Below are 8838 nucleotides of genomic sequence, written 5' to 3'. Positions count from 1 at the left end.
GTATGGAAGGCAGAGCGGCTGTCTACAGGCAGGTCATTCCAGTCCTGCCAAAGAGCTCTATCGATTAATCCGACACCTTACTATTCTGTTGTCATTTTCGTTTCATTGTGATCACTCGCACTTTCTTGCCTTCCTCGATTACCACCATAAAAGATCACATTGAGTGATTTTCTATGGCAATGCAGGTGCTAACTAACTGTGCATCGTCATACTTTGGTGGTGAAAAACGTTTAATGTTTCAAAAGGGGTGGAGGTACGCATGAGCCGGATCTTGAAGATCCGGCCCTTGCAAATAGTAGGTGGGGACCCTAGTACGGGACCCCAGTAATGTCGGCTGCTGCCCGGGTGCGCTCGACCAAGGCCTTTTGGGCCTGCAGGTCATAGCAGATGAGCAGGGTTGCCTCCCAGTCTTCCCAAGTGGGGTTGGGGTGAGAACATCTTTATGGACGCAATCAAAATCATTTTCAGATATTCAGATTCAGATATTCTTTATTTCTCTTTCAAAAAATGAAAGAAGGAACTGCGACCAAAGGCAGTTGGGCCTGACGGGGTCACAGTTCCCCATACAGTTCACAGCGGCGCGCAACACGGAAAACAAACGATAACAGAACATTACAGCAAATGTGGTAATTAAACATACTGGAGTAAAACCTAAAAAAATAAACAGTGTACACTATACACTCAAAAAGAAACAACAGCATATGGCACACAAAACACGAAAAAAAATTTGTACAGTAACATAACATGATAAAAATTTGCATTTGCCAAATACAAAACCAGACTAAACAATTATTCCACTTCGGAGAGTATCAACTGCTTTTTTATGTCTCTTTTAAATCTGCATTTAGAGAGATGGAACATTGAACATAAGGATGGGTTTTTGAGAATAGTTGGAATCTGGTAATTAAGCTTCTGTTTATCGTAATTTGTCCTTGTTTTTGGGATGAGGTTTCTGTGTTGCCTGAGAGGGTATTTAGTAGGAAATCGATTAAAAGAGACGGAGAAAAGCCTATTGCTATGGATATGTTGTAACAAGCGGTATGTGTAGACTCAGCTTGAAGTAGATTATGTTTTTGCTATAGAGGTGATGTTGGTAAGTGTTCCGGTCTTCCATGATGACCCTTAATAGCCCGGAGTGCCTTTTTTTGCAGAATCAAAAGCTTGTGATAATTGCTATTTGTTGTGGTGCCCCACACCAGTGCACAATAAGATAACTTAGAAAAAAATAGAGCATAATACATAGATGCTTTTAATGAAACAGGTAAAAGGTCACTGGTCCTGTAGAGACAGCCAACAGTTCTGCTAAGATCTGTGGCAAGTTTAGAAATATGTGTATTCCAGGATAGGTGTTCATTGAACCAGACACCGAGAAACTTCTGAGTGGTTACCTGCTGTATTTGTTTGTTAGCATACCTTATATCAAGTGAGTAATGGATTGGGGCGTTGATAGGTCTGAAAATAATATAACTAGTCTTGGACAAGTTTAAGCTAAATTGATTTGCCTGCATCCAAGCGTGCAATTTTACCATGTAGTCATTTATAGTAGTTTGTAAATCTGGCAGAGTTCGGGCTGTGAAAAATATATTTGTATCATCAGCATACATGACCAAATCATGTGAATCAGGTATGTTACAAACATCATTTATGTAAACTAAAAATAAAAGTGGGCCTAAAATAGATCCCTGCGGCACACCTTGAGTAACACACAAGAAATCTGAAACAAAATTATTGCATTTGACATATTGAGGTTTGTTGCTCAAGTAACTTCTAAGCAGGCTCAAGGAAGTACCTCGTATTCTATACCTAGTTAGTTTGCTTAAAAGAATTTCATGCTGCACGCAATCAAAAGCTTTTCGGAGGTCCAAAAACAAACCAAGTGTATATGCTCGGGACTCAATGTTGTCAATAACTTTCTCTTTAACAGCAAGTAAGGCTTGTTCGGTCGATCTATTTTTTAAGAAACCATACTGGGACGGGTTAATTATATTATGAGCACTGAAGAACTTTTCCATTCTGCTGTGAATGGCTCCTTCGAATACCTTAGAAAATACAGATAATACGGAAATTGGTCGATAATTTGTAACATCATTTCTATTTCCTCCTTTAAATACTGGGCACATGTTCTTTAATCATTATCACTCATCGCTAAGCATTGTTACTCGTTTCTAGTCAGTTGATGTCATTCAAGTCATCATTTGACATATTGGTTGTTTTGTAGTCATGATGAGTCATGCCTAGTCATTGTAATCTTTATCAGTCATAGTGTAGTATTTTTACTAATTTCCGATCGGTTGCAATCATTTCAAGTCGGGATTTTACATGTTGGTCGTTTTGTAGTCATGAGTAATTCCTAGTCACTATAATCGTTGCCACTCATATTTAAGCATTTTTACTCATTTCCAATCAGTTATGGTCATCACAAGTCAACGTTTCTGATATGGGTCGTTTCGTAGTCATTAGCAGTCATGATGAATCATGCCTAGTCATTTTACTCATTTCCAATCAGTTCCGATCATTTCAAGTCTTCGTTTCACATATTCGTTGTTTCGTAGTCATGACGATTCATACCTATCCAGTGTAGTCATTACCACTCGTCGCTAAGCATTCTTTCTCATTTCCAATCAGTTGCGGTCATTGAAAGCCACATTGTTTGACATACTGGTCATTACAAGGTATTATTAATTATCATGATTAGTCACTAGCATTAGTCATTACCCATATCGATGCTATTTATAACTTTTATTCATTGCCTATCCCTATCAATCGTTTTCATTTTTAATCTCCCTACTCACACGTCCGCTATTTGTGAGCGACACATTAGCCCACAGGTGCGACGCACAGATCACAGCAAACATTTTCACTAAACGAGCTAGCCTAAAAGGTTTTTGCCTTAAAAATTTTTCCGGACTGATGCAGGTTGCTGCAGCTGAAGATGCTGTAGCACGGCATTCTGCCACTAAGTACTTCTTAAAAAAAAAAAACCGAATAAGAAAACCCAGACGTAAAATAAAGCAGTCTCCGCACACGCACTGCGGTAAAAAACGTCCATGCTGTGCATTTTTGGAAGCTTGATGGCAAAAGCTGGCCACGGCACACCACATGACCCATGCTGACCAGTCGGTGGCACAGCGGCGCGGGGAAAAGAATCACGGTACTCTAAAAAATATCGAGTTAATATCATTATTGTCCTGAGTAGTTTGGCAACTGTACAGATCAATACAGAACACTGTGGCTACTTTCACTGTCTTGTCTATATTCGTGATGACGTTCCCCGCCTTGTCCCTTGAATTGAGTGACTATGACATCATTACATGGCGACATCATTGATTGTGACATCATGACTGAATGTGGCGTCATAATGACGTCTCATCCAGTCATGATGTCACTACTAGTAATGTCATCGCCAGGTTACGAAGCTGGCTTCGCGGGACGTTTGACCCAGGTGTTCGCGCGACGACTTTCATTTGGCGCTTCTTCGAACGCCGCACCACACAGCCTATAGTAGCAGACACGAGCTGCCGTAGTGGAGGCCTTCGAACCATCGCGCAACAGATGCTTCCGCCTCATCGCACTATAGTGGTCTAAAGTGCCCTCTAGAAATTTTATGCCACTTCCCCTCCACTGGGACGGACTAGTGTTGCACACCACCACATCCTTACTGAAAGTAACTCGATCGTACACCAAAGGCCTTATTGGGTTTCCCTGTATGAATGAAAAGTAATTGACGAAAATGTAAATAACATGATCTGTCGCAATATTATTTGTCCCTCAACAAGCCCATAGTCCTCCCCAGCAGTGTTAGAGAGAGCGAGACCCTTTAATGAAAGAGAGAATTTTGCCAGCGTTTAGATTTCGCTGGCATGCTACTCTGTATAGGAAGGGGAATTCGGGAGGGGAAGATTGAAAAAGAATGGTGAGGAAAACAGCAGAATTGAAGGGGGAAATAAAATGCGGCCACTAAATATGTGTTAAGGTGCTTCGTGTAGTAATGGCATAAAATGAAATCATGAAATGCATGATCCGATAAATGTGTTTATAGAGTTCACAGCTTGACAAATGCATGAGGGAAACATGCAAGGTGAATTTAGAGCTCGTCAAGGAGTCCAGTGCCTTTCAAATACGTAAATAGAAAGTTCATTGTGAGTCTCTGTTGCCTAGGGCAGGTTAAAGGACCTAAAGCACTGTTCATTGTTAATGGCACTGGGGAGAGCTTCTCCATGCTATGTTCATAGTATGCATGCTCGTCAGCGTACACAGGACACTCAAGCAGGAGTTCCACAGTTTCAATCGAGCCACAGTTGTCGCAACGCTGACTGTTGATTTCACCGAAACGGTAGCGCAAGCCATTTGTATATGCACAATTCAGGCGAAGTCGGCGATAAGGAGTTTCTAGTTGGCGAGGAAATTTCGAAAGGAGTCTTGATCTTAGATGTGGGTCAATTGAGTAAAGAAATTGGTAGTGATGTGTCGGCAAGCTCCAAAGTCGATACTTTGTTTCGGAAGCAAATGTTTTATTAAGTTGGGATGCATCAGATTTCATGAAGAAGGTCCGAATGTATCTTCGAAGTGGTGGCCTTTACGAGCCGCTTCATCTGCTTTTTCATTGGCTTTAATGCCACAGTGAGCTGGTGTCCACTGAAATATTATGCAAAGGCCTGCGGCAATAACCAAATGATGTAGATACATGATGTCAAGGGAAACAGGATGATGATTGGTTTTCTTTAGCAGGTTATTCAGGATTTGCAGAGATGCTTTGGAATCAGTGAAGATAACCCATCGTCCAGGAGTTTGGCGCAGGATATAGAAAAGAAAAGAGCTGCTTTAATGCCATGGAACTCAGTTGTCGTAGATAATGTCTTCTGATGCAGCCGGTAAGACAGGACATGGTTTGCAGAGATGCTTTGGAATCAGTGAAGATAACCCATCGTCCAGGAGTTTGGCGCAGGATATAGAAAAGAAAAGAGCTGCTTTAATGCCATGGAACTCAGTTGTCGTAGATAATGTCTTCTGATGCAGCCGGTAAGACAGGACATTGTTTGCTGAGGGTATATAAAGGCCACTGAATGAAGTGTCTTGAGCAGTTGAACCGTCGGTGAATATGTGGGTGTCTTGCTTATATTCCTTGGCTAAGTAGACGAGAGCGGCAGCTCTTAGCATCCACGCCAGGAATATTCACCTTTAGAGACGATAGTGTCCATGAAGGAAAGGTGAGTGGTAGAATTTCACGTGACTGAATAATACTAGGGATGGGTAGAAACTGTACAGCTTGACCAAAGCCAGAGTTGCAGTGAGTTTGATAGACACTGCGAGAAAGGCTGCTTCCCTTGGAGGACATGTTGGAGATTGGTGCGCATAGTTTCTTGGGTGGCAATCGCATCTAGTGGGAGACATCCTGCTTCTGAAAGTGTTCCTGATGCAGAGGATCCCTTTGGGAGTCCAAGGCATATCCGCAAGTAGTTGTTCCATGCGGCTTCAAGAATTTTCTTGCTTGTTGGAAATAATCTTTGAAGCACCGGTAAATAGTAGCGTAATACTCCTTCAGAGTAGGCCTTTTCAAGCAGAACTATCGACCGGCAGTTGCTGCCCCATCGTGTTTCCGCCATGAATCTGAAAACATGCGATGCTGCAGTGATTCTCTCGCGGAGTTTTTCTGAGGTGCCCAAGAGAGGTTACTGTCAATTATAACACCTAGAAATCGGTGTGACCGTGCATAGGACAGTGACTGTCCACCCAGAATGAGTGGGTATCGAGTCATTCTTTTCCTTGTAAAAGCCATAGCAACACTTTTCTGGTGAGAGGTGACGACCCCGGGGAGCCAGGTGCATTGAGATGTGCAGTAATGCTCTCTGAATTCGTTGCTGTGTTGTATAATGCGAACGTGATGCACTCCAGATTCAGATATCTGCAAAAATTGTTATGCATACTCCTCGTGGAAGGTTTCTTGTTATATGTATAAAGGCAATATTGAACAGGAGAGGGCTGAGCACGGCTCCTTAAGATACGCCCCTCTTCACTGCATGAAAGAGAGTTGGACCATGTGGAGTGCTCATAAAAATTTGCTGCTCTTGTAAATAGTCTCCAATCCATTTGTAAAGCTTTCCTCTGAAGCCAAAGCTATGAGAATTGCACGATGAAATGCAGAGTTAAAAGCAGTCTTGATGTCAAGGAAAACGGCTGTTGGGATGTACCCAGCGTGAAGGTACTCTTCAAGTGATGAGACAAGGGTAATAACATTATCAGGCGCAGACCTACTCTGGCAAAACCTGTTAATTTCTTGAGGATATTCATTTCGACTCTCGAGGAACCGGGTGACGCATTTGGAGATCATCCGCTCCATAAGCTTACCTACGCAGCTCAGTAGGGTGATGGGTCAGAAGGATGAATAACTTGTTGGCTGTTTAGAAGGTTTCAAAACGGGCACAATTTTCGCCAACATCCATTTCGTGGGGACCTCACCAGACATCCAGGAAGAATTGTAGTATTCCAGGAGTCGAAGGCGGGAATTGTGAGGTAGCTTTGCGATTGCGTCATAGGTCACCTCATCATGACCCGGAGACGTTTGTCTGTTTAATTCCGCGATAGTTATGGGTAATTTTTCAATAGTGAAAGGTAGGTCAATCGCTGACACTGCCGCCGGAGAGATGCCTGACAGACCATCTATGGAGTGTGCGGAAATCCCTGACCCCACGGGCAATCTGCAGTATTCTTCAGAGACTTCTTCAATGGATTTTCGTTCATGCAGATATAGTTGACCCGGAGACGTCTGTCTGTTTAATTCCGCGATAGTTATGGGTAACTTTTCAATAGCGAAAGGTAGGTCAATCGCTGACACTGCCGCCGGAGAGATGCCTGACAGACCATCTATGGAGTGTGCGGAAATCCCTGACCCCACGGGCAATCTGCAGTATTCTTCAGAGACTTCTTCAATGGATTTTCGTTCATGCAGATATAGTGCTGTGAAAGGGTGAACGTGTTGGAAAGGCGTGTGCATACCGTGAACTATCCGCCAAATTTTGGCTACTGATTGGCACACATCCAGCGTAGAACAAAAGTCGCCATCTTTGCCGGATAAGCTTATCCAGGCAGCATTGAATGTGACGTGTGCGTCGGCAGGCACGAAGGTCATCAATGTTTTTTGTACGTAAAGCTTTTCTTTCATCTCACCTGTGAATAGCGCACAGCCTTTGAAATGTTTCATCATTTGATGGTAAGCTGTGATTTGTATGCTTTTTCTCAGTCAATAAGCCATTGTCGATATTAGTTCCTCATTTCGGATTACCTCTGCTTGCAGCGTCTTTGTATATATCCCAGTCTGTAGATTTTATAAGAAATTTCTTTGGCGCCATCTGGGTACTGACAGCTGACATGAGGATTGGGTAATGGTCACTTCCAAATGTTTCCAGATCGGTGCACCAGCCAAATTTGTGGGCAGCTGAACTTCTCACAAAGGTCGCGTCAGTGCTGCTGGAAGTCGTCAGGCCTCGGAGATAGGTTATGCTGCCGTCATTTAGCGGTTTTGCAAGAAGTTCTGCAAGCTTAACACCTCGGACACGTGTGTGAGCTTCCCCAAATTTCACTGTGAATGTTGAAGTCTCCGTAAATAATATGTGGAGTGCGCATTCTTATTATCAAATTTTCAAGCCTCGAAGCATAGAATGGCCTGCATGGCTCACGATGTACTCCAATAAGAGTGTACTCTTGTTTCCCAATTGCTGTCATGGCACACACATATTCTTTGTCATTGTGAGGTAGAACTTCAACCAAGGAGGCCGGGATATTCTTGCGAAAGCCTATCAGCAATGTGCTAACGTCATCTGGTCTTTGTGAATGATGAAAATAGTATCCACATAGTCTGAAAGTGTCCTCCATGCGCGATTTAGAGCTGAATATAAAAGGGAAGTGGTATGCTCGCACAAGCTTTCGATAAGCAGAGAGTTTCGAGCGTGAACTACGAGTGTTCTTTTGGAAAATGGTGCATATGCGAAAGATTTTGTGGATGGTCAGCTGTAGTGAAGCTCTTCCTGTCGAAGCCATGATTACGGAGGTGTAATATTATGCCCGTGCGGAGCGTAAGAGTCCTCATGACGAAGGGTGAGCGTGGACAAGCGGCTTGATGGCGTCAAACAGCATCAGAATCAGTAGGCATGTGATTTCTTGTTCTGTGCTTCCACTTTGCTGCATTTTGCTGATCCCCTTGTTACGATGCATTTCCTTAGGCTGAGAGCTAGAGAAGTTGTTTGTCGGGTCTTGTGCGGAGTGTGGCTGCTGCTTTGGTGGAGGAGAAAAGCCAACGGACTTCCCACACTTCCTTTTGGCTGCAGCCGCGTGTCATCACTCGTTTTTCCATCATGTGCTTTTTCACGATGTGGTGACTGATTTTGGGATAGATCTAACATATTTGTAAAAACCACGTCAGGGCTGGGCGGTGGATCATGACGCTTGGGCGGTTTTTTGTTATTCAGCCCCTGCCTATTTTTCTACTGAGGCCTGAAGCATAAAATTAAGGTACCTTTTTTTGTAGAAGCGAAAGCATTGATGATACTGCAGCCACCTTGGAGAAACTAATGTGTACATGCACCAGTTGCCTCCTACATACAAGCGCTAAATGGCCAGGTATAATGTTGAGCTCTACTTTACTGCGGGTATATGCTGCATCGACTGACCAATTACTTCAAAATATTATTCGGTGTTTTCCTTTTCCTTTACCCTGCCTTTGTTTTGCAAACTCTTTTTGTGTGTGCTCATGGTGATGTGTCTTGACCTGATATATGACATTCTGCGCCACACGCAGTTACATCGTGCTACTGCCGCTGTCTTATAAGTATATCGTTTTATCGG

This window comes from Amblyomma maculatum, chromosome 4, assembly GCF_055883805.1.
Source record: "Amblyomma maculatum isolate TAMU_Amacu chromosome 4, ASM5588380v1, whole genome shotgun sequence".
In the NCBI taxonomy this organism is placed as follows: Eukaryota; Metazoa; Arthropoda; class Arachnida; order Ixodida; family Ixodidae; genus Amblyomma; species Amblyomma maculatum.
This window is presented reverse-complemented; position numbering follows the sequence as displayed.